Source organism: Phascolarctos cinereus, unplaced genomic scaffold (assembly GCF_003287225.1).
Source record: "Phascolarctos cinereus isolate Bilbo 61053 unplaced genomic scaffold, phaCin_HiC Scaffold_726;HRSCAF=1367, whole genome shotgun sequence".
NCBI lineage: Eukaryota > Metazoa > Chordata > Mammalia > Diprotodontia > Phascolarctidae > Phascolarctos > Phascolarctos cinereus.
This window is the reverse complement of record NW_027556098.1, coordinates 658898-683282: the sequence shown is the minus strand read 5'-3', so window position 1 is coordinate 683282 and position 24385 is coordinate 658898. Positions and strand designations below refer to the sequence as shown.

Sequence of the window (24385 nt, the reverse complement as noted above, 5' to 3'; positions counted from 1 at the left end):
ATGTAAAAGATCTGTGATTGGTTAGTGCACAATTTTGAATCTGGATTAAAAAAAAAGTACTGCTAACTTGATATTAAATGAGAGGGAAAGGAGTAGGGAAGAAGCCCTACATCCAACCTCAGACTCTGCTTTGAATATTATTGTAATATGCTATCTTTTCATAGTTCATAAGGCCATAATTACACATAATCATGTATATTATGCATAATTATAAAATTTCACATTAAAACATATTATAATTCCTAGGTAATGGATTCAAGCCTCATGTCTGAGTAATAAAAGTTCAGAGCAACAAAATTTGTGGATGCTTTCAAACCTAAGAACAGCCCATATATCAAACACATACCAGAGCATGAAAGACAGAATACTATTACAATACAGAAGAACTGCATTACTGATGACTTCTGTATAATTCATTTCAATAGTTCAGTTCAGTGAGCATTTATTTAGCACTTACTATGTGCCACAGGCCAGGTACAGTACTAGGGGTCTGAAAGGACTGACATTTTACTGGGAGGACATAGCACATACATACATTAGTCAATACAAAATGTACAAAAAGTAAATACAAAATAAATTTGGGAATTGGAAAACCAACAATTTGGAGGATGGTCAGTTGGAGGAGGCACTTGAATAGAATCTTGTGGTGGAAACTGAGGAGAGAGAACATTTCAGAAATATAGGACAGCCTGTGCAAAAGCGTGGAGGTGGGAGATTGAATGTGATGTGTGGGAAAAAGCAAGTAGCCTGGTTTGTCTGGAGACTAGAACACAGACAGGAAAGCAGGGCATTTCAGTTACTTGAGGATGTGTCTTGCACATAGCAGGCAGCTAGTGCTTGTTGAAATGAATTTCCTGATGTTTTTTTCATCATGCTCATCAACCCCCAAAGCATATTTAGTCTTCTATTCATATGTGGTTATGTGGTGAGTGCTATGTAAGGGAACAGATGCAATCCCTTGCTTTAGAAGTTTACAACACAGATATAGATGCATCTCTAGAGGATTTTTTTTCTTGAACTGCACCTGTGATTTCACTAGTGTAAGAACCTCCAATTAAGAAACTTCCTCTGCCAAGGCTAGTCAGAAACTTCTCTGTAACTTAAAGCTTTTCCTGAGAGGAGAGAGGGCTGAGAGGTAAGTGACTTGCCCAAAGTCATGCAACCAGTATGTTTCAGAGGCAAGATTCAAACCCTGGTCTTCCCTGATTCTAAGACCAATCCTTGAGATCTCCAGTAAATCACATTATATACTTATTATATATTTTATTACATACATATGTAACAAATAAATTTACATGAAGTAAAATAAAAACATTAAGTCAAGACAAGAAAGGGAAAAGCATCAAATTTAGGTGAAAGGGGTTAAATGCAGGGTCACGTGACCGACACAACAGAGGACTAGACATTTTCTCCAATTCTCAGAAAATCTCAAAACTTCCCAAGATAGGAATTATGTTCCAGAGATAAAGTAATTGCAGCTGTCTCCAGCAGACCAAGATGCCAAGAAATCTAATGAGAAGGCTAATCTCTAATCTCTATCACACTCACTGAGCATCCTTTTCCCCACTAGACCCCAAGCTTTGGGAGAGTGGGACAACCAGACCCACAGGTTTCTTTGCTGCTGCTGCAGTCTGCCAGCATATTCTGCCCCTGCCTTTACCCCATCATTTTTGGTAACAAGAAGAAGACCTCAGCTCCCTCCCTTCCTCCCCGAACTGCACCTTCCTGGACTTCAGTTTCTCAAAAAGTAAAACTGGGATGATACTAATACTAATACCAATACCAACATCAGTGCTGACACCAATAATACTAATGCTGTTACTAATACTAAAACCAATACCAATGCTAACACCAATACTAATACCAATATCAATATGACTGCAAATATTAATACCGATTCTAATATCAATACTAACACTATTCAATTACATACAATTGAATATTAATAACAATATGAATACCAATGCCAATACTAATACCAATATTAATATCAATACTAATTTTAACACTAATAACAACACTAATACCAGTACCTATACTAACATCAATACTTGCTGAGCCCTTTTCGGGGCTGGTCATCCACCTTTGGTGTCTACTCGTCACCCAGCTCTCACCTGCGGCTCCAAGAAGCTGGAGCATGCCCAGAAGCCACACCTGGGTAAAACCATCTTGGCAGGTGGTCTAAACCAGGTTGAGGGCAACCAATGGGCCTCAAACTTGTCAGTGAGTTAGGGGGCTGTCTACCTCAGTCATGTGAAGACTTCCTCCAGAGGAATGGACAGATGAGAACAATTAGTTCCAGTGGGCATGAGGGATTGTGGAGCACTTAGAGCTTGGTCAGACATCAAAGACACCAAGGGCATCCACTACATCCTGGGCAATCACCAGTCATCTTGACTTTTGTGCTGCCACTAGACTGTGATGATTCTGGAAGAGAGATTGAGGCTTATGACTTCATTCAACTCTGCCTCACTCAAATCGAGTGCCCTTGCAAGTCCTCCAACATCGTAACGTCATTGGTCTCTCTTGAAAACAAAGGATGAGCAACTATTAACACCAATATTAGTAGTAATGCCAGTACTAGTACCAATACCAACATCGGTACTAACATCAATACTAATACCAAAACTAAAACTAATAGCAGTGCCAATGCTAATGCTAATACCAATACTGATACAATCACTAATACTAATAACAATTCCTAGATGGTCAACCTCACAGGATTTTGTAAACAAAGCATTTTATAAACCTTAAGGTGCTAGATAGATGGAAGATTTACAGTCAGTATATGTCACAGAGTGTTGTGAGCATCAAATGATATAAAGTGTAAAATGCTTTCCAATCCTTTAAGTGCTATATAAATGTTTGCTACCATTACCATCCCTCTCTACTGTTCCCATGTGTCATATTAGTTTTTAGAGATGCTAATTGTAAAATAATTTGTATGTGCTTTGGGTTATTTGGGAGGAAGAGACTCTTAAAATATAGGAAGAGGGACAGTCTATGATTTCATTGACATAGGAGACTTTTGCATGAAGAAACTCTCTATACCAGTGTTGGTCAGTACTTTCTTTACAACTTATAATATTAGCTATGTAGAATACTGAGGTTGAGTGATTTTCCCAGGCGACAAAGCTAGTATATGTCAGATGTAGGACTTAGGCTGAGGGCTTCATGGCTTTAGGGCCTGCTCTTTATCCATTATGTCACACTTGTAAATAATAAATGCTCATTACAAAGAATACACTCTTAGATAGCAATATGTTTTAGCACAATCATGCTTAATGGGAGTAATTATATGAAATAAAAATATAATTACATAGAATAAAAATATGATAATAATCCAAGCTTTTTGCCTAGGTCTTTTATCAATTAGTTGTAATCTTCTCGTTGAACAAACCTTTAAACAAAGAAGCCAGCAAATGACAAAATTGATGGATTTAAATTGTACTTTCCTTTACTTTCCACATTCATGAGCAGCAAAATGCCTGACTACAGATAGCAAGAGCAGAAAGGAAAAATGAAGCATCTGGAAATTCATCCTTTGGACAAGCATAGAGTGATTAATCAAACCCATCTTTTCAAGGAAGGCACTGCTATGTCTCCTAACATTGTGGGGTTGCCAAGGTAACCCACCAAAGAACCATTCTAGAATTTACCTTCAGAATATTCCAGAAAGGAGGCAGGAGGAAGTCTTTCTAATTAAGACTCATAAGTACTGCTATGGATTGGCCTGCTGGTCAGGCCAAAAGATTCAACAGCAGTCAAAGTGGAGATCTGAGAATCCATTTTTCTTGAACATAAGTGAGATTGATAAATCTTAGAGGGAAGGGTAAGACACTTACTGAATCAGATTAATTGAAAGAAAACAAAATCTGTATAGGAATAGAAACTGTGCAGTAAAATATTATGCCCCTTCCATCCTTAATTTGCTTTGATCATGCTTTGTTTCAACAATTATACATTTTTTGTTTTTTGAGGTTTATGTTATCTTGTTTGTTATTTATGTTACAAACAACCCTCATCACAGGGTGGGATGGCTTTGTCCTTAGATTTAGTCCAAAGGATCTTAGTATCTGAAATGTCAGAAATATGTTCATAATAATATAATGATAATAATAAAAAAGATTATGATTATTATTCTATAACATGTTCCTTGTAGCATAAGGGATGGAGGGCTAGCCTTCTAGTCAAGAAGATAAAGGTTCAAATCTAGCTTTGTTGCCATAGCCAACTCTTTAAGACTCTAAATTAGATCTGTGTAAGGGGATGGAGTTTTCTTCTTGGGAGTTGCCTATGTTGATGAAATCACTGGTCTGGATAAAAACACCACCACCCCAACAAAAATATGGTGTCACCTGTTACACAGCCCCAGGGGCAGGGACTCTGAAGATGATTCCAACGTATGTGGTCTTAGATTTATTATTTTAAATGTGCATTTCATTGACATAACAACCAATAAGCATAAGCACATTTCTTTTGTTTTGCATCAATTTGGGTTGTTGTTGTTGTTGTTTTGGGTTGTAGCTCCTACACAAAGAGACTAAAAAATGAGAAACTGAGATTGGTCTGTCACCAAATCATGCTATGTGCAAAACTGAGCTATGTGAAGAGTGTAAATACTGAGAAATTCAAAGAACGCATAGTAGCAGCATTAAAAAGTACCGTTATTCACTAAAGCAAGAACCACGTGTAAGAAACGTGTTCTGAGACACCAATGAGACACTGATGAAGCTGGAAATCTGATTTACATTTGCGAGGTAAACAAATCCAAAGGATCAAAACAGTTACAATTATTTGTGTTTTAGGACAGAATGAACACTTAGCAAAGCATGAAGTCAAGGGTTTCATCAGCACTTTAATTTGCCTAGATTGTTCACGTGATAAAAATAGGCTATCATGAATCTAGTCTATACATGAGGATATAAATGATACTTCTACTATAATCCTCATTCTAGCAACTTTTAATTGCCTTTTGAAATGTAGGAGCTTGATGTTGGAACTATGATTTCAAGGGTATAGGAAATACTTAGGTAAGGGAAACTCCCTCTAGCAATGTAGGTCAATACCTTCCTTTTAATTTAGTCTTAGAGAATTGGTTAGAGGGCTCAGGGGGTCAAGTGACTTGCCCAAGGTCACATATCCATTTTGCAAGGGGTAAGGGAACTTGAATCCAGGAGTTTCTGGTTCTTCCTCTCTATACCAAACTCCTCTTACAGCATACCATTTTGAATGAAATCCTCAGCAAAATCTTGAGGGCATCCAGAAGTTGGACTATGGAAAGCCCTTAGTCTATAGATGCAGAAACAACATGCTTCTTGCATACATGGGAAAACCATTTTAAAATCTGTTAGAATTTAATATGTTATGAGTCAATGTACAATATATAATTTACGTTACGCTTTGTGAAAAGGAATTTGATCCTCAAAAAACCAGTTTGTATCTGAACTAAGTTTGTTAGAACTCAAAATACTCATCACAGAGTATATAAATACAAGGCAAATGCCTTAATGCAAGAAGGATAGGTAGGTATGAAAAAAAAAAAGGTGAAATCAGAGAGGTTGAGTATAGAGCAATCTTATTTTGTTGGGAAGAAGTTAGACACTGATTTTCACACTGATGATGAGAAGGGCACATGACCTGTTTCTTTCCTCAAAGAGGAAGCAGGAAAGTTACCAAGGCCAATCCTTTATTTAGATCTCTTATCATAGCAGGGGAGTAAACTTCTGTGAAAGTAAGCCATTAATAGAAGAGAGAACCGCTATTTGCAATGGTCCTTGACACCAAACCTCAAAGACCCAGTCGGGTATCTTTAGTTGTCTAAGCGGGAAGAGATTTGGTTTGTTATTACTGGTAGGACTCCAGCCTGGCCATGGTTGATTCAGAACATGTAAATAAAGTGACAAATCCAAAAGCAGGAGACAGAGCCCCATTTTGCAGGCCTGGATGACTTAGAGTCCAAGGAAATCTCAACCAAAAGGCAGGTTTTTGCCAGCTGAGTGCGAAGAAAGTCCCAGAAAATATCCTGGATGAATTTGGAGAGAGCAGTTCTTTTCTGACACCAAAATGTAAAAGATGATCCCCCTTTAACTGGAGGCTAACCTGATCTAGCTAGCTAACTGCCCCGAAAGGTAGAGCTCACCTAACTTAACAATGGCATTTATTCAAATGACTTGAAGAACAGTAGTTATAAAACATTCCCCCTTCCCATCAAGCAGAAGTCATTCTTCTACAAATGCTGAGCCTTCCCAGGAAGGCTCATTGAGCTGACAGCAGCAGTGTTCCCTGAGCTTACCTCTACCCTTCCAACTGTCTAGCTATGCAGTAGTGCCTAGTCCCCTGGATGCTCATTCCTCTATGATTCACAGTCAGCTAGAGGTATCTCTCTGACTCAGTCAGGACTCGAGTCAGGAACCCCTGAGTTCAAATCAGACCTCAGAAACATACTAGCTGTGTGACCCTGGGCAAGTCACTTAAACCTCTGTCTGCCTCAGTTTCTTCATCATAAAATGGGAATGATAATAATAGTACCTACCTCCCAGTGTTGTGAGGATAAAAATTAGATAGTAATTGTGTAGGGCCTTGCAAAACTTAATGCACTATGCAAATGCTAGCTATTATTATTAACAGACTTCCATTCCATCCTCCCTTCCCCAGTCCCAGGGATTCTGAACCCTCAGCTGTCATTATTCAAACCTTTCTCCATCCCCCACTGCATGATCCCTTATTCTCATTCCCAACTTACACCCCACTCTAAAGCTACCTGCTCCTTTCGCTCTGCTCTTTGGAATGCCCACTCCACAGGTAACAAACTTGCTTTCAACTTAAGTCTCTTCATTTTCCACTCCTTCCATCTTCTTGCTCTCACTAGGACCTGGCTCTCTCCTGTTGACATCACTTTCCTCACAACCCGTTCTAACACCGGTCTAACTTTTACTTATACCCTCCAACTCATTGGTTGAGGTGGGAAAGTTGGAATATTCCTTGCTCCCCAGTGCCACTTCCAGGATCTTCCTCTTCTTCCATCACTCAGTAGCCTCTCCTTTTCTAAGGTTCAGTTGATCCATATTTGCCACCCAATCAAGATTCTAGTAGCTGTTCTCCTCTGGCCTCCAGGACATTTTTTCCCTCAGTGAGTTCAGTGCCCTAACTCACAGTCTTTCTCCTCCTCCACTCTGGATCTCATGTTAGAGGACTCCAACATACATATTGATACTCCCCCAAAGCTGATGATTCTTAGATCTGTTTATCCAGCCTTACCTCTCTTCCTAACCTCTAGTCTTGAATCTCCAAATGCCTGTTGTACATCTGGATGTCTCAAAGACATTCAGTTCAGCAAGTTCAAAACTGAATTCGTTATCTTTCCTCCAAAAGTTTCCCTTCTTCTTAACTTCCTGATTATTGCTCAAAGTATTACCATGCTCCCAGTTATGCAGCCTTAAAACCTAGGTATCCTCAACTCCTCACTTACCCCCCTATTTCCAATTTATTGCCATGTCCTGTCTCCACATTTGTGACATCTCTCGTATATGCATACTCTCTATTCCGCTCTGATATTTCTTCCATAACTTTCATGCAGGCCCTCATCACCTCACTCCTGGACTATTGCAATAATTTTCTGGTTGGCCTCCTTGACTCAAATTTCTCCCTACTCCAGTCTATCCTCCACTTAGCTATCAAATTGATCTTACTAAACTGCAGGTCTAGACATGTCCCTATCACTCCCACATCCCCAAACTCCAGTGGCTCCCTATCACCTCCAGGATCAAAACAAAATCTTCTGTCTGGCTTTATAATTTTTCCCCCTCCCACCTTTCCATCCCCAATTCCTTTCTATATCCCCAATTCTCCTATTTTGTGTTTCAGCGACATTGGCTTCCTTGCTGTTCTGAAAGAAGGCACTCCATTTCTCAACTCCATGCATTTTCATATTCTCCACACCTGGAATTCTCTCTCTCTCCCCATCTCTTGTCTCCTGGCTTCACTGGTTTCCTTCAAGCCCCAGTGAAAATATTGTCTATTGTAGAAGGTCTACCCAGTCTACCCCACTGCTAATTCCTTCCCTCTGAGATTAACTCTAATTTCCCCAGAATATATCTTACTTATAATTGTTTACATGCTATCTGTCCCATTATATTGTAAACTCCTTGAAGGTAAGAATTGTTTTTTAAACTTTCTTTATAACCCCAGTGCTTAGCACAGTGCTTGGCATGTAGTAATCACTTAATAGATGCTTGTTGATCTGACATGACATATGGATCCTTTCCTCTTTCATTGAGCTTTTTGATATATAAACTTAGTTGTGGCGTTTCTGAGTCAAGAGGTACGCATAGTTCAATGAAACATAGTGGGTGCTTAATAAATGCTTGTTGACTGACTCACAAGTGTTCCTAAGAAAGAAAAGGGAGGGGTCAAACAGAGTACTATAGTAGTGAGCTATACCTGTAGAATACATATTTGACAAAGTCACCTCACAACCCCTGGCTGCAGAGCCTGGATGTCCTTCTGTCTTCACAGAGTTCTTTTGCTGGATTTTCAGAGCCTGTTCCTCTCTACAACCCAATTCTCAATTGCCAGGGGTTGTGTTCCTTGAGGGGCAGTTAGGTGATGCAGTTGATAAAGCTCTGGGCCGGGAGTCAGGAAGTTTAAATATGCCTCACCATTTCCTAGCTGTGTGACCTCGGGCAAGTCATTTAACCTTGTTTGCCTCAGTTTCCTCATCTGTAGAAATGAGCTGGAGAAGGAAAGGGTAAACCACTCCAGTACCTTTACCAAGAAAACCTCAAATGGAGTCACGAAGAGTCAGACAGGACTGAAACAGTTGAGCAACAGCAAGAAAGTGCTGTCTGAGGCTTCTTTCTTCCTCAGTTGTCTGTTCTTTATCTTTGTCTGGAGTGTGTATGTCTGCTTACCATCTGGATGCAGTTTCTTCTACTAGTATAGTTGTTTGCCTTCAAAGCTACATTGTCAATGTGCTTTCTCTTTCCTCCTCCCCTTCTTTTTTCCCTTTCTCCTTCCCTTCCTCTTGTAAAGTGTCTCCATCACAGACACTGGCTTGCAAAATCTTGGAACTCTTAAGATGTTTTTTAAAGGCTTAGCTGTTGAACACCTTGCTGTCCTCAAATGTGGCTAGAGTTGTTCCTTTCTTGACTTAATCGAAATGATGTTCACACCTCCTCAAGGGCTAAGAGCATATATGATATCTTGTTACCCATTAAAACTTCTTCACATGTGGCTGTATTCTGGGACTGTATCAACTGGGAGGGTCAGCAGTTACATTCCCTTTCCCTTACATGCTGCTCATGTATCGCTGTGACCATTATTCTGGAGGTGTCCATAGCAAGGCAGATTAATTATTGTGGGTTGATTGGATGTGTCTCTGGGAAACACAGGAAGCATGATTGTGAAATTAACAAAAAAAGTTTTTCAAGAAAACAAGAGAATTCTCCAAACTTGTATTCTCCAAACTTGTCTAAAGGAATTTAGGTATACCAGTAATTCATCATAATCTATTCTTATGGACCATGCCATGGGAAATCACTTTCAATCCAATTGAATTCAACAATAAATGCCTATTATGTATGAAGCCTCACACTAAGTGCTGGGGATACAAAGACATAAACTGAACAGGTCCTTATCAATTGCTTTATTTATTTATTTGTTTTTTTGAGGCAATTGGAGTTAAGTGACTTGCCCACGGTCACATAGCTATTAAGTATTTGAGTCAGATTTGAACTCAGGTCTTCCTGACTCCACAGCAGATGCCCTATCCAGTACACCACCTAGCTGCCCTTTATCAATTCCCTTTTAATGGTACCTTGATCATTAAGTTCTCTTTGATAGGTTCCAAGATGGACTAAATTCTTCTCTAGTAAGTAGTATGATAGTAAGGTTCCAGGGAGGATTTAATACAGTGCTGGTTCACTTATTATTAGAATTATAAAAGCACAAAACTACATTTGTAATTTAAAAAAAGTAATTACAGCAAAATGAAGGGTTTGCCTGCCTTTCTATTTCTTTTTTCTACAGCAGAACACAAAGAAATCAAGCTTCCAGAGCAGTTTAATCTATGATTATGAAATCATTTTGGCTAGAGTAGTTTAAATTCCAGCCTGCAGTTCCCAAGGAGATTATGCTGACAAACACATATGTTGTGTCACCGACCAGGAACAGTTCTGTCTGCAAGTTACTGTCAGTGCTGCTGGAGGACTGTTCTTAGGACGGCAGTTGTAGCTAACAAAAAAGATCCCCTCGGCAGCTGAAATTTTAGATTGTTATGAATTGCTGCTGGCTTTGCCCTAGTCATGTCTAAAGGGCTATAACCCAGCAGGGGAGAGTTACAAAGAAGGGGTAAGACTTTCAGCATTCTGGCTTCCTTCAGGGAATGTGCTTAATTCACTACTGAACCTTCAGAGTCAGGGGGAACTGGACTTAGGTACAGGACCATTCAAAGCTGGAAGAGACTTCATAGGTAATCTAGTGCTCTACTTCACCCCCTACCCCATTTTATAGATGAAGAAAATGAAACTCAGGGAGCTTAAGTTATTTATAGGTCTCAAGGGTGGTATTTGAATCCAGGTTCTTTGACTCTAGAGCCAGGGTTCTTTTCCCTCTACCATACCTGTACCACACCTCCCACAGTGCCAGTGTCCTGGGCGTTTCCCATGTGAGTCAAAGTAGGAAGGGGAAGAGGAAAAGGGAACTATGGCTGGGCTCAATTTTTAAACCTCCAGGGTTTGGGACCTCAGCCACCCATCATCTGTCTCACCATTCCACTTTAAATTCCCACTAGGTAGGGTAAGGTAGGGCATGAGGAAATATCCTATCACGTGGGAAGGGAGGTACCACTGTAAATGCTCACCACTTCTTCACCTACTGGGGTTCCCCCAGACCTGTCATCCTGAGACAGGGTTTCCCCAAGAGTCCGAAGAGGAGATGAGTTCTGAAGGTCACTGCTGGGAGAAGAGAATGACTATATCTGGCTCAAGATGTGTTCCTTCATGTGACCCTTAGCCCCTCCAGAAACTCTATAGGGAAAAGACCTCGCCTTTATGTGAAGCTTAGGACAGGCAAGTTCCCTGCTATCACTATTTTCCACACCCTTTGCTATCTTTTGTCTGGACCCCAGCCTCATCTACCATCACCTAGGAAGAGACTGATGTGCCAGATCCCATGCAGAAAGAGAGAGGCCTGATGGAAAGAAAGGGGGTGGGGATGGGGAAAGAAGTGTTGAACTTGACCCTTTCCTACATTTACCATCCCAGGCAATCTCTGGCCTAATTAGTACCTAATTAATGAGAATAGTCAAAACATGAAGGAATTGTTTATAAATCTCCTACCTTTTCAGTACAAGATTCCTGGAAAAATAAAACATCTATACCCCTTGCCTTTATGTCTTCTCCTCAAATTCACTTCTCAGTCCTGCAACCTGGCTTCTGACCTCATTATTCAACTGAAACTGCTTTTTTCTAAGGTTGACCAATTTCTTAGATAATTGCTAAATCTTCTATAGCTTTTCCTCAGTTCTCATTCTAGACCTTGCTCTGGCTTTTTAAAATATGTTTTCTTTTTTCCCTAACTATATGTTGAAACAATTTTTAAAACTTTTTTTCCTAAGTTTTGAATTCCCAATTCTGTCCCTCCCTCCTTCTCTGTCCTCCCTGTCCCTTTTATTTTAGCTTTTGATGGTGTTGAGCACATCCCTCCTGCTGAATAGTCTCTCCTTCCTCAGCTTTTGTGACATTGCTCTCTCTTCCTACCTGTTCAACCTCTTCCTCTTAGTTTATTGGATGACCCACTCCTATCACTCCCCTAACTGTGGATATATCCTAAGGCCTTGCCCTGGACCCACTTCTTTTCAATAGCTACACTTTCTCTCAAGGTGATCTTATTAGCCCCCGTGAGTTTAACTATAATCTTTTTGCAGAAGGGTCCTGTATATCCAGGTCTTATCTTTCAAGCTCCAGACCAGAACCACCAACTAGCCAGTTGGACATCTCTAGATGTCTGAGAGACATCACAAATTTAATATATCCACCAAAATAAAATTCAGTCATCTCCCCATCTCAGTTCCTCTTCTTCATACTTTAAACTGTTTCTTCTGATCTTATCTTTCCAATCGCTCAGGTTCAGTCTTGGAAAACATTTTTGACACTTCTATCTCCTTTTATGTACACACTTGCAATAGCTTACCAAATCTACCTCCACAAAATCTCTTACTTCTGTCTCTTTCTCTCTACTCTTAGGGCTTCTGTACCACTTCAGGCCCTAATCCTCTCCTGCCTGTACTATTTCAATAGCCTCCTAATTGGTCTTCCTGTTTCTAATTTTTCCCCTCTGCTGTGCATCCTCCCACAAACCTGCCAAAATAAACTTTCTAAAGCACAAGTCCAACCATGCCATTCCCCTGCTCCCAAATCTTCTCTATTTCCCTTTTGCCTGCAGGCTAAAACGCACATTCTGGAGTTGGCCTTTAAAGCCAGGGCTGCCTTTTCCAGGTTTATCTCTTCATGTCCAGACTTCTGAGCCTTTCATGCCTATGTGTATGCAGGTTGTTCTCTGGGCTGAGAGTAACACTATTACCTACAATCTGCAGTTTCCCTCAAGGCTTTATTCATGTGCCACCTCATATAAGAAGCTTATTTTGGTTGCCTTAGTGTGTTCTTCCACTTCAAATAACCGTTTATATACTTAACTGTTTACACGTTGTATCCCCTGAGTGCAATATAAACTCCTTGAGGGTAGGCACTGTCATTGGTTTTGTTTTTGTATCTGAGGTGCGTATAGGTCTGAGAGACGAGTGGCCAAATGGGGGCCCAGCCTTGGGAATATGAGTAGGATTGTCTGCTTCCAGATGTGGCAGCAGGCAGAGACCCTAACCTGCGCCCCCCTCAATCTTCACTCATCCCAGTCTAATCCCCATCCACCAATGCATGCTCACAGCACTAGGTACTCATTGGCCAGTTCCCAGTGGCTTAGTAATAGGGCCAGGACCTGTGGTTTCATCAGTGCAGGGAATTCCTAGGGGAAGAACCTCTTTCTCCCAATGCAAGTTGGCATATTTTCATCTATGCTGCTGGTGGCTCAGTGGGTAGAGCACGGGACTTGGGATCAGGAAGACCTTTAGACACTAACTGTGAGATCTTGGGCAAGTCATTTAACTTTAGTTTTGCCAGCTGTAAAATGGGTGTAATAATAGCATCTACTAGTTCAGGGTTGTTGTGAAGATCAACTGAGACAATGTTTATAAAAGTACTTAGTACAGTGTTTGGCATGGAGTAGGCGTCATGTGAGCGTCTGTTCTCTCCTCATCCCTCCAAATTCTGCATGGAATGTTAGAGCTGCTTATGGCACTGATTTGTCCAGAGTCAGACTTGTGGTGTGTGTTAGAGGTGGGGTTTGAATTAGTCTTCCTGGCTTTAAGGCCTCCTCTCTATTCACTATTCCATACCTCCTCTCCCTAGTAGAAGCTCCGTGACAAGATAGTTGGATTGGATTTTATTGGAAACCACTAGTGACTAGATCTGGGGTGGGGAACCTGCAGCCCTTCCACTGAATCTAAACTTCATAGAACAAATCCCCTTGATAAAAGGATTTGTTCATAAAACTTGGACTCAGTCAAAGGCCATGCTGGAGGACCTAGAAGGCCAAATGTGGCCTCGAGGCCACAGGTTCTCCACCCCTGGACTAGATGACCCATGGGGGTAGAGTGCCTCTCCAACCCTTGCTTTTGTGTCATGTTGTTATTCAGTTTTTCAGTTGTGTTGATGTGGTTTAGGGGTTCAGGGGTACTGAGACCCCAAAATCACAACATGCGGATCCTGCCCAAAGGAATTCGACCCAAGCCTTCTTTCAGCCAAAGACAAGGTTTATTAGAACATCTGTCATATTGGGCAGACTCTGAAGGAGTCTGAACATTAGTAAGCTATTGGCTTGATGATAAGAATCTGACCAGTGGCTAGATTATAAGAATCTAAGCATCTTAACGGAGACAAGATGGACCTTATGTACAAAAAGACTGTGGGAGGGATTTAGGAGTGGCCAAGTGGTCTATGAGGTAATAGAATTCCAGGGAAATGGAGCCTAGATAGGACTAAGGGTGGGAAGTGGCCTGGGACCATAAGGAGGCAAGACAATGGAGGGGAGATTGGGTGTAGCCACAGTGAAAGGCCAGTTGATGGGATTATAGCCTCAGGTGAATGCCAGAGATTTGGCCATGTGGGAAAGTCTAGGGTTTTTCCTTTCTGGGGCCCAGATCCCAACCCCCATCAGTGTCCCACACTTTATGAATCCATTTGGAGTTTTCTTGGCAAAGATATTGGAGTGGTTTACCATTTCCTTCTCCAGCTTATTTTACAGATGAGGAAACTGAGGCAAACAGGGTTAAGTGACTTGCCCAAGGTCACACAGCTAGTAAGTGCCTGAGGGTTGGATTTGAACTCAGGTCCTCCTGACTGCAGGACTAGTCCTCTATCTACTGAACCACCTTGTGTCATGGGGTCTTCTCACATCCAAAACGAAGGTGTCTTTCTTGCCTGTTGTTTGTTCCAGGTATGAAAATGACTACTTTTTGTCGTAAAGACTGTGGCTGTTAGAGCCTATACTTTGCTCCCAGATAACCTTTGCTTCCACATATTCCCTAACATAGAATAATGAAAGCCTTTTTTCTCTTCTTTGTGGATGAGAAAAAGCATGACTTTATGTAACTTTGTGTGACTTCCAGCAAACATTTTAATGGGCTATGAAAAAAAACCATTTCTAACACAAAGCATCCTTTTGCCTTAAACTACATAAATGTCTAGAATTCTTGGTTCTTGCATGAACATTTGGTGTTTGGACTACCTTTCTTAACATCTAATTTTTTTGTTTTTATTTTTGAAAATACTTTAATTCTTCTAATTTAATATCTAATTACCTAATGTGCTTTTGAAGTCTGAGTCTTTGTGAACCCATTTGGGGTTTTCTTGGCAAAGATATTGGTGTGGTTTTCCATTTCTTTCTGCAGCTTGTTTAATAATGTGGAAACTGAGGCAAACAGGGTTAAGTGACTTGTCCAGGGTCACACAGCAAGTGTCTGAGGCAAGATTTGAGCTCATGAAGATGAGCCTTCCTGATTCAAAGCCCAGTGCTCTGTCTACTGCACCACCTGGCTGCCATATAGATGTATATATGTGTATGTGCATGTGTGTGTGTGTGTGTGTGTGTGTGTGTGTATATATATATCCATATGCACATACATACAAACACACATATCAGTGTAAATGATAAAATTATTAAAAAAGGATTTTACTACCTGAGAAAAGGAGAGATATCTATAATTGTATCTATCTGCACACACATACATACATACATACAGATATATACTTTTTTCAGGCAGTAAAATCTTTTTGTATGATTTGCACTGGTACAGTTTACTCATGCAAGTTGTGGTCTGGTCCTTGTAATACATAGGCTGTTCCCCTTGACAAGGATCACTTGGAACTGAACACGTGACTGTTGATTTGCAGCAGATAACTTAATCTCATCTCCTTATGTACAGACTTGTGATTTTCGATTTTCCTGTAGAGGAGGGAGCACACAGCTGCAGTACTTTGCAGTCTTGGTGCAACCCACTACTTTATCTGTAATTCTGTGCTCCTATTTCAGGCTGGAAAAATAGGGAAAGCAGTTCTTTCTCTTTTTATTTATTTATTTAGCCAGAAAACTCCCTGCAGATAATCGCAGAGATGTCAGGAAGACACAAAACATTGCAGGCTGTGAGCTCTAGTGCTTTCAAAAGAACTAAAGTGTCTGCCTTTTTTCAGATTTCTATACCCCACCTCATAGTCTGATAACTGAGAAAAGGGGTGCTTTGTTATTTTTTGTTTTTCTTGGAAAGACTGTGGTGAGGAAAACCTCTGCATTGACCAAGCACAAGAAAAACAGGTAATATGTCTGATTTCAGTTCATTCTAAATTTTTTTATAAGCACAATTCTACATCACAGACATATGTCATTCTCTAAAAGAGTAGACATATGCTTGTGTGATGTACCTTATTGCTTTGAAATTCAGTAAGTACAGAATTAAGCTTTAAACATGATGATTGAAAAGCAATCATCATTATTAAGTAGACAAAGATAGACGGCTTTGTGATCTATAGAGTTCTGACCTATTTATAATGATGCAGAATACACCAATACTGAGGAATATAAATGGAGGGGAGTTATTCCCATTCAGATGAGATAACAGAATCTTTCATGTTTTTGTTCTGATCACTTCTCTGTGTAACTGTGTTATGTCACTTTGTCTTCCCTTATCAGGCTACATAGTCTGCTTCTAGATATCAATCTCTTCACCCTGTTGGTACATTTAGATTATTATGAAAATTATGTCATCCCTTAATCCCCTTGAACAAAGATTTTATCTTCTGGGGTTTGCAAAATAGTTTTCATATGTACACAAGAACTGAAAGACTAACTCCTACAATGCCCCTTCCTTATCAAGGAAGGGTTTCTAGATTGATCAGTTCAGAGCAGTTTTACATGAGGCCTCTAAGGCCATGGCACACCTAACTTGTTTTTTTTTTTAAATCACTGAACTCCTTGTTTTTAACAATTAAGGAGAAGAGCCAGAATGAATTCAGTGAAACATACATTCTGCTAGTTCTTAGGGACTTAACCTACCCAATTCTTTTGTCTCTACAGGTTCCTCCTAAGGAAAGGAATTCTCTTTCTTGGTTAGCATTTATAAATTATTTCACTTACACAGCAAGTATTTTTGAGCACCTACCATACCTGAGGAATTGTGGACTATGTAGAAAAGATGAAAACATAGTTCCTGCAGTCAGATTTATATAAACCGATAGAAAACAAGGCAAAATTTGTACAATGAAGTACAAAAAGACAACAGAATAAAGAATGAAATGAAATAATGCCTTTCACAAAGATGGCTCAGGGTAGAATTCTTAACCAAATAATAGATAGAGGTGATCATAAAAGAGAAATAAAAAACTTAGGTTATTTAAAATTAAAAAGCTTTTGCATGAAAAAATTAATGCAGCAAGAATAAGTAGTGAAACTTTATTTTGGAGAAAAACACTTTGCTTCAGCTATCTCTGATAAGTGTAATAAAGGCTACATAAGGAATTAACACAAATATGTAAAAGTGAGTCATTCTCTAATATAAATAAATTCTTAAAGGATTTGAAGAAACAAGAATTCCAAGCTATACATAACCAGAAGAAAAATTGTTCCATATAACTTATGATGAGAGGTGAAAGTTAAAGCAACTCTGAGACATATTAAATGGACAGGAAATAGCACTGAGAATTATCAGATACAGTGAATTTTCCCTTGAGCATGGATGCTTTTGGACTTTATTTTCACCCTCTCATTTACAAACTTGCTCAGAATTTTTAAAAAAAAGTGTTAAAAAAAGTTATTATTTGTTTATTTTTAGCATTCTTTTTTTAAAAAAAATTTGAGTTCTAAATGCTCTCCTAAATTCTATCCCCTCCCCCACTCACTGAGAAGGCAAGCAATATAATATCAATTATACATGTGAAATCATGCAAAACATTTCCATATTAGCTGTATTTTTTTTAAACAAACAAGAAAAATAAAGAAAGTGAGAAAATTGTTCTTCACTTTGTATTCAAAGTTTATCAGTTATCTCTCTGGAGGTGGATAGCCTTTTTTCATCATGAGTCCTTTGGGATTGTCTTGAATTGTATTGAACAGAGTAACCGAGTCTTTCACATGATCATAATTACAGCATTGGTGTTACTGTGCACAATAATCTCCTGATTTTTTTCACTTCAGTTAGCGTTAGTTCATATAGGTCTTACCAGGTTTTTCAGAAACCACACATTTAACATTTCTCATAGCACAATAATACTACATCACAATCATACTCCATATTTTGTTCATCCATTCCCCAATTAATGTGCATCCCTTTGTATATTTTTTTGCAACCACAAAAATAGCTGCTATAAATATTTTTGTACAAATAGCTCCTTTTCCTTTTTCTTTGATCTCTTTGGGATGCAGAGCTCTAAGTAGTATTGCTGGGTCAAAGGGTATGCACAGTTTTATGGCCCTTTGAGTGTAGTTCCAAATTGTTCTCTAGAATGGTTGGACCAGTTCATTACTCCAACAGTTAATCAGAGTACCTATTTTTCCCTCATTCCCTCCAGCATTTAACATTTCTATTAGGTGTAAGGTGGTACTTCAGAGTTGTTTTAATTTGCCTTTCTCTAATCAGTTAGTGATTTAGAGTATTTTTTCGTGTGATTACAGATAGGTTTGATTTCTTTTTATGCAAACTGCTTCTTTATATTCTTTGATCATTTATCAGTTGGGGAATGACTCGTTTTCATGAATTTGATTCAGTCCTATACTCAGTATATATTTGAGAAATGAGACCTTTATCAGAGAAACTTGCTGTAAAATTTTTTTATATTGTTTCATTTATAGTACAAAATGTAGTTTTCCTGATTATCTCTTCTAATTAGGTCTATTTTTGCTTTAACTTTGTCTGAGATCATGATAGCTATCCTTACCTTTTTTTAGTTTATCTGAAGTATATTAGATTCTGCTCCAGCATTTTATTTTTAACTTTGTGTGTCTTTCTGTTTCAAGTGTGTCTCTTGTAAACAACATATTGTTGGATTCTTGTTTACAACCCATTCTACTATCTGTTTCCATTTTATGGGTGAGCTCATCCTATTCACATTCACAGTTATGATTACTAACTGTATTTCTCTCCATCACATTATCTTTTGTTGCTTTCTCTTTTTTCCAATTTATTTATTTATTTTTAGTTTTCAATGCTCACTTCAACAGGATTTTGAATTCCAAATTTTCTCCCTATCCCTCCTCTACCTCCACCCCATGAAGGTGGGCATTCTGATTACCTCTTCCTCCAATCTGCCCTCTCTTTTATCACCCACCCCCCCTTATCCTTTTCCCCTTTTATTTTCCTTTAGGGTAACATAGATTTCTATATCATGTTGCCTATGTATCTTATTTCCCAGTTGCATGTAGAAACAGTTTTTAACATTCATTTTTAAAACTTTGAGTTCCAAATTCTCTCCTTTCCTCCCTCCCACCCACCCGCATTGGGAAGGCAAGTAATTTGATATAGATTATACATGTGTAGTTATGCAAAACACTTCCATAATAGTTCATGTTGTAAAAGACTAACTGTATTTCCCTCCATCTGATCTCGCCCCACCCCCATTTATTCTAATTTCTCCTTTGTCCCTATTCCTCCTTAAAAGTGTTTGTTTCTGATTACTCTCTCCCTCAATCTGCCCTCCCTTCTATCACCCCTCCTTCTCTTATCCCCTTCCCCCCCACTACTTTTCTGTAGGGTAAGATAGATTTCCATACCCAATTGAGTGTGTATATTATTCCCTCCTTAAGCCAAATCCACCGAGAGTAAAGTTCACTCATTCCCTCTTACCTCCCCCTCTTCCCCTCCACTGGAAAAGCTTTTTCTTGACTCTTTTATGAGAGATAATTTACCCCATTCTACTTCTCCCTTTCTCCTTCTCCCAGTACATTCCTCTCTCACTCCTTAATCTTATTTTTTAGATATCATCCTTTCATATTCAATTCACCTTATGTCCTTTCTCTCTCTCTCTCTCTCTCTCTCTCTCTCTCTCTATATATATATATATATATATATACATATATATATATATATATATATATATGTATATATATATATGTATATATATATATACGTATATATATATGTATATATATATATATGTATATATATATATATGTATATATATATGTTCGCTCCAACTATTGTAATAAATAGAAAGGTCTCATGAGTTACAAATATCATCTTTCTATGTAGGAATGTAAACAGTTCAACTTTAGTAAGTCCCTTATGATTTTTCTTTCCTGTTTACTTTTTCATGCTTCTCTTGAGTCTTGTATTTGAAAGTCAAATTTTCTATTTAGCTCTGGCTTCTTAGGAATGCATTAAATTCCTCTACATCATTAAATGTCAATTTCCCCCCCCTCATTCATTACACTCAGTTTTACTGGGTAGGTGGGTGATTCTTGGTTTTAATTCTAGCTCCTTTGACCTCCAGAATATCATACTCCAAGCCCTTCTATCCCTTAATGTAGAAGCTGCTAAATCTTGTGTTACCCTGATTGTGTTTTCACAATACTTGAATTGTTTCTTTCTGGCTACTTGCAATATTTTCTCCTTGACCTGGGAACTCTGGAATTTGGCTATAATATTCCTAGGAGTTTTTCTTTTGGGATCTCTTTCAGGAGGTGATTGGTGGATTTTTTTAGTTTCTATTTTACCCTTTGGTTCTAGAATATCAGAACACTTTTCCTTGATAATTTCTTGAAAGATGATGTCTAGGCTCTTTTTTTGATCATGGCTTTCAGGTAGTCCAATAATTTTTAAATGATCTCTCCTGGATCTATTTTCTAGGTCAGCTGTTTTTGCAATGAAGTATTTCACATTGTCTTCTATTTTTTTCATTCTTTTGGTTTTGTTTTATAATTTCTTGATTTCTCATGAAGTCATTAGCTTCCATTTGCTCCATTCTGATTTTTAATGAATTATTTTCCTCAGTGAGCTTTTGGACCTTCTTTTCCATTTGGCTGATTTTGCTTTTTAAGGCATTCTTTTCCTCATTGGCTTTTTGGACCTCTTTTGCCATTTGGGTTAGTCTATTTTTTAAGGTGTTATTTTCTTCAGTATTTTTTTTGGGGTCTCTTTTAGCAAGCTGTTGACTTGTTTTTCATGATTTTCTTGCATCGCTCTCATTTCTCTTCCTATTTTTTCCTCTACTTCTCTTACTTGATTTTCAAAATCCGTTTTTGAGCTCTTCCATGGCCTGAGACCAATTCATATTTTTCTTGGAGGCTTTGGATGTAGGAGCTTTGACTTTGTTGTCTTCTTCTGATTATATGTTTTGATCTTCCTTGTTACCAAAGTAAAATTTTATAGTCTGAGGGTTTTTTTCTGCTGTTTGCTCGCCCCAGCCAATTACCTGACTCTTTGTTAAGGTAGAGCTCTGCAGCGTGGAGGATGTGCAGTCCCAAGCTTCAGGGCTTTTATGCAGCTGTTTTCAGAGATACTTTTAGGGACCTGTAAGTTTTCAGTTCTTCCAAGGTGGTATGATCTAAGGAGACATGTTTACTCCTCTCCTGGCCTGTGCTATGGTCTGTGAGTGACCACAAGCACTCTTTTCTGACCCGGAACTGTGAGGAGGGTTCCTTTTTCACTTCTGCCGCAAGCTTTGCTATTCCAGCGCTCCTTCTCTTCCCAGGACTGCCACCCAGGACTGTGACCCAGATCCAAGTATGGGCAAAACAACAGAATCCTGCTTCAGTGCTAGCAAAGAGATCCCTGTAATCTCTTTCTAATCAGTTGTTTGATCCCCTTACCATCTGTGGGCTGAGAGCTCTGGAAGCAGCTGCTGCTACTGTGGCTTCCATCCCAGGGCTGTGCTAGGGCCCGGGCTAGACTGTGCTCCTCTCTCACCCAGGTCCTACAGACCTTTCCCACTGTTATCTTTGGTGTTTGTGGGTTTAGAAGTCTGGAAACTTCCACAGCTGCCCATGATTTAGTTACATGATCCCTGCTCTGAGTTTGCTGGGGTCCCGTCTTTGCAGGCGTGGCCCATGCTGAACTGTGCTCCTCTACCAGTCAAGTACGATAGACCTTTCCCACCAACCATCCAGGTTGTCTTGAGCTGGAAATTGTTTCACTGTCTTTTTGTGAGTTCTGCTGCTCTAGAATTTGTTTAGAGCCATTTTTTTATAGGTATTTGGAGGGGCTGAGGGGAGAGCTCAAACAAGTCCCTGTTTTTACTCTGCCATCTTGGATCTGCTCCCTATCTTCTGTTTCTTCCTCTCTTTTTATCCTGTCCCTCCTCAAAAGTCTATTTTGTTTCTAACTACTGCCTCCTTACTTTGTCCTTTTCATCACCCCCTCCCTTCATTTTATCCCTTATTTCCCTATTGGGTAAGTTACATTTATATACACAAATGAGTGTGTATATATGGTCTTCCCTCTTTGAACCAATTTCAATGAGAGATTCAAGCATTGCCTGCTCCTCCTTCATTTTTTTCTCCCATTATAAAAGCTCTTTCTTATGTGCCGCTTTTATGTGAGAAAACTTTCCCTGTTCTACCTTTCCTTCCCTCTTTTCCCAGTGCATCCCTCTTTCTCACCCCTTCAGTTTTTTTGGTGATCATTCCAATATAACAGACTCATATCCATGCCCTCTTCTGTGTAAATTCTTGTTCTAATAATAATAAAGTTCTTAGGAGTTCCATGTGTCTTCTTCCCATATAGGGAGAGAAACAGTTTTACTCTGTTGAGACACTTATGATTGCTCTTTCATGTTTCTTTTTATGTTTCTCTTGAGTTTTCTGTTTGAATGTCAGATTTTCTATTCAGCTTTGGTCTTTTCATCAGAAATGCTTGAAAGTCTTCTATTTTGTTAAATATCTATTTTTCTCCCTGAAGGATTATACTCAGTTTTGCTGGGTAAGCAATTCTTGACTGTAACCTTAATTCCTTTGCATTCCAGAATATCATATTCTAAGCCCTCTGCTCCTTTAATGTGGAAGCTGCTAAATTTTGTTATGCTGACTGTAGCTCCACAATATTTGAATTATTCCTTTCTGGTTGCTTGAAGTACTTTCTCTTTGACCTGGAAGCTCTGGAATTTGGCCATAAGATTCCTGGGAGTTTTAATTTTGGGATCTCTTTCAGGAGGTGATTGGTGGAGTCTTTCAATTTCTGTTTTTCCCTCTGTATCTAAGATAACGAGGCAGTTTTCTATGATAATGTCTTGAAATATGATGTCTAGGCTCTTTCTTTGATCATGGCTTTGAGGTAATCTAATAATTCTTAAATTATCTCTCCTTAATCTATTTTTGAGATCAGTAGTTTTTCCAATGAGATATTTAACGTATTATTTTTTGATTCTTTTTACTTTGTTGTATTGTTTCTTGATGTCCTATGGAGTCATAAGTTTCTACTTGCCCCATTCTAATTTTTAAGGAATTATTTTCTTTAGTGAGCTTTTGTACCTCTTTTTCTATTTGGCTAATTCTGCTTTTTAAGGAGTTCCTTTCTTCATTGAATTTTTGTGCCTCCGTTACTAAGCTGTTAATTTTCTTTTCATAATTTTCTTGTATCACTCTCATTTTTTTTCGGAATTTTTCTTCTACCGCTCATCTCTTTCTTTGACTCTTCCAAGAATTCTTGTTGGACTTGGGTCCAATTAGCATTTTTTGAGGCTTTTTTGTACCTGTTTTCACATTGTCTTCTTCTGAGTTTATGTCTTGGTCTTCCTGCCACTGAAGTAGCTTTTTTGTGGTTAAATTCTTTTTTTTGTTTGTTTGCTAATTTTCCAGCTTATTTCTTAACTTTAAACTTTATGTTAAAGTTGGGCTCTGCTCACCTCAGAGTGGGGAGGCACTGTTCTAAGCTTCAGGCTTTTTCATGCTGCTGTTTTCAGAATTAGTTCTGGGGGGTTTCAGTTTTCAGCTAGTTTTCAGTGTTTACAAGGTGGTGTGATTCAAGGAGAGGCATGGTCACTAATCTCCTGGTCTGTGCTCTGGTCTTTATCCAGGATCCCTTGCAGCCATGAGCACTGGCACTGCTCTTTGTCTTGGCATTGCAACCAGGGTCCATGCTCCCTTGTGACCAGGCAACCACCAGCACGCCTCTGTGCCCTAGAATTGCACCTCAGAATGGCATATGGTCAATAGAATTGCCTATCAGTGCCAGCTGTACTCAGTGCCAGCAAAGGGTTCCCTGTCATTTCTTTCTGACCATGTGTCTGACCTCCTTACCATCCCTGGGCTGAGAGCTCCTGAAACTGCTGCTGATGTGGCCACTGTTGCTTCTGTTTTATGTGTGGGCTTTGGACAGGCTTCTACTCTGTGTCACAAGCTTCTCCTGTCGATCTCCTAAGTTTTCTTAGGACAGAAAATTGTCACACCCGGATCTTTTGTTGGCTCTGTCCCTTCAAAATTTGATTTGAGGCATATATTTTAAAGTTGTTAGGAGGAGAATGTTGAGAGAGTACATCTGGGTTGCCTCTAATCTGCCATCTTCCTCAGATGATTATTTCCATCCTCACATGGACAAATAGGATAGAGGGGGGAAAAGAGAGCAAGAGTTTAGAAATGAAGGAATGGATCCAGGTAAGAAAATTTAAAGACAGAATTAGATGCCAGAAGCAGAGGTTTGGGCTTGGGAAATGAGAGAACTCCCTTATTTTTAAGGGAGCATAAATGTGTGAACTTTCTGCTTGTTTTAGGGTATGGGTTCTTGTTCTTGTTCTTTTTCTTGTTTTGATCTAAATTAAGACTGATTTCTTCAATTTTGCCCAAGCTGAGATTA

The 24385-nt window shown here is 39.1% G+C and overlaps 1 protein-coding gene across 2 annotated transcripts in view; it reads left to right on the top strand.

Moving 5' to 3' along the window:
• Positions 1-3696: 3696 nt before the first annotated feature.
• The window catches only part of PPEF1 (protein phosphatase with EF-hand domain 1), a 138243-nt gene continuing 117554 nt past the window's right edge, over positions 3697-24385 (top strand). Inside the window, exon 1 of one of the 2 annotated variants that reach the window (XM_021007417.2) lies at positions 3697-3832. The gene's annotated coding sequence lies outside the window, so the exon portion shown is untranslated. Of the gene's footprint in view, positions 3833-15738; positions 15925-24385 lie in introns of those variants that run through there. The other variant, XM_021007419.2, reaches the window with a different exon arrangement.